This window comes from Arachis ipaensis, chromosome B10 (genome assembly GCF_000816755.2).
Source record: "Arachis ipaensis cultivar K30076 chromosome B10, Araip1.1, whole genome shotgun sequence".
Lineage (NCBI taxonomy): Eukaryota > Viridiplantae > Streptophyta > Magnoliopsida > Fabales > Fabaceae > Arachis > Arachis ipaensis.
Genome location: NC_029794.2, coordinates 10,855,542 through 10,857,929, shown reverse-complemented (window position 1 = coordinate 10,857,929; position 2,388 = coordinate 10,855,542).

Here is a 2,388-nt window from a genome sequence, read left to right as displayed (position 1 = left end):
GGCAAAGTATACCTTTTCTTACATTTAGACATTAGCATACATTATTGCAAAAACTGCATCTTATAAGTCTTATTTTCTTAAATAATTTAGCACTCATCTGAAATACCGTAAAAAGAATATATTGTTTCTCGATGTCCTTAAAAATGTAATTTTTTAACCATTTTAAGTTGAATAAACTATCCTTAAATTTGCTGCTCCAATTTTTTATAAATATATTCATGAATGTGATTACTCAGGAAAGTAACTCTGAAACAATGTCATTAAACAGAAAAATAAAAAAAAAATTTTTGAAGTAAAGAGAGCTCAACACAATATGGTGGAGTGTTAAAAAACACAAAAATAGTAAATAACATCTGACAACTCAAAGTACATAACATCTAGTCATCTTCGACATTGCCATCAACAATCAAAGGGTTTTACCACCAAGCCATTCATCAGAAAAAGTAAAAGACTTGTTCATAATTTCCACCACACTTGAAGCTCGATTTGTGTAAATTCTATCATTCCTTTCTAGCCAAATCGTCCAAATAACAGCAAAAAATCCAACAAACCACCGCTTCCTCTCATTTTTTTCGTTGAAATTTTCGTCCAACTTTCAAAGTGTTGCTTCAAAGAATCTGACATTGTCTAAATCCTTCCAAGAGCGAATAGTCAAGCTCACCACACCTGTCAAGTGAACTCACATCCAATAAACAAATGATAGGCAGATTCTACAGACTTACAACATAAAACACACATATTCTCATTCTGGTCAATAACACCTAATCTACACCGTCTATCCTTAGTATTCACCCTGCCGACCAAAACAAACCAAGAAAACAGCTCAATACTCGGTGGGACAAAACCTCTCCAAATAGCATTAGTGAAGCTATAGCTTGTGATTTCCTCCGGAAGAGCTTCCGCTTGCAACACCTGTACAAAAGAGTTAGTCGAAAAAATGTCTGATCTATCAAACTTCCAAACCACTCTATCCTCTCTCTCAGTTGTCAGTTTAACTGATTGTAAATGCTCATGCAGTTGGTTTACTAGCTCCAACTTCCAGTGGAATAACTCTCTTTTTCATTGGAAACTCCAAATCCACTCTATCCCATCCAAAAATTCACAATCCCCTATAATAGATCCTTTAAGGTTTGAAACCGATAAAAGTCTTGGAAACATATCTTTCAACACACCACTAGGCAACCAGCTATCCTCCCAGAACCGGATTGTTCTACCATTTTCTAACTCCATAGACAAGCCTCGAATCATCCTTTCTCTCACATGTGGCTCTCTAATTTGTAGTTGACAGATGTCTTTCCAGGGACCCCCTCTTATAGGTATCGATTGACCACTCAGTATCTCAGCAGGATTCATATTATTACAGGAGCAAACAACTTTCTTCCATAAGGGACAGCCTTCTTTCGAAAACCTCCACCACCACTTGAATAGTAGAACAGTGTTCCGAACTACTGTATCACCAACTCCCAACCCACTTATCTTTTTTGGAGCCATTACTAGTTCCCACTTCACCAGCGGCATCCCGTTCTTTCCGTCCTCTTTACTCCACAAGAACCGTCTTAGGGAGATCAACTTCTCCGCTACTGTCTTTGGCAACTTGTGTAAACTGAGATAGTAAATTGGCAGATTATTAAGAACAGACTTAATGAGAACCAACTTACCCGTCTTATTGAGTGTCTTTGCTTTTCACAGACTAAGTTTTTCTTCCACCTTGTCAATCACTGGTTTCCATGTCTTAACAAGCCTCCGATTTGCTCCCAGATAAATGCCCATGTATCTGACTAGTAACGACGCCTCCTTACATCCCAACAAATTACACATCTTTAGTGTCCAACGCCGCTCACAATTAATCGGAATAAAGCTGGACTTCTCAAAATTAATACTCAACCTAGCCATCAGCTTAAAACATCGCAACAATCGTTGGTAATTCCTAATAGTCTCCTCCTCAGTAGGACAGAATAGAATAATATCATATGCAAATTGCAAGTGTGACAACTCGATGTTATCCCGTCCAACCAGAAGTGGAAATATACGCTCATTCCTCACCAGCTCCCCAATTATTCTATGAAGAATATCAACAACTAATACAAACAGAAAGGGGAACAGTAAGTCTCCTTGCTATAGAGTGTAGACCCCTTTTCATCTTGAAGGGTTTAGAGGGAGCTCCATTTATAAGAATTGACATAGATGCGCCTTAATCCAGCTCCTCCACCTAAGGACAAAATCCATTTTATGTAGCACAGTATCTATAAAACTCTATTTGACCTATCATAAGTCTTTTGAAAGATAATAAATTAATAGGATGCATCATACGCATTGAGTGCAAAAAATAATAATTATAATAATATTTTAATTTAATATTTATGATTGTGAATAGTAATATGATTGTCA